Raw genomic sequence first — 250 nt, 5'->3', positions numbered from 1 at the left:
TCCCTCTCCCTGTCCCTCTCCCTGTCCCTCTCCATCTCCCTCTCCCTCTCCCTCTCCCTCTCCCTCTCCCTCTCCCTGTCCCTCTCCCTCTCCCTCTCCCTGTCCCTCTCCCTCTCCCTCTCCCTCTCCCTCTCCCTCTCCCTCTCCCTGTCCCTATCCCTGTCCCTCTCCCTGTCCCTCTCCCTCTCCCTCTCCCTGTCCGTCTCCGTCCCGTCCCACCGCCGTCGTTCCCACCGTGACCGCTAGGGGG

Source organism: Corapipo altera, unplaced genomic scaffold (genome assembly GCF_003945725.1).
Source record: "Corapipo altera isolate COAL_440 unplaced genomic scaffold, ASM394572v1 61022, whole genome shotgun sequence".
Classification (NCBI taxonomy): domain Eukaryota; kingdom Metazoa; phylum Chordata; class Aves; order Passeriformes; family Pipridae; genus Corapipo; species Corapipo altera.
This window is presented reverse-complemented; position numbering follows the sequence as displayed.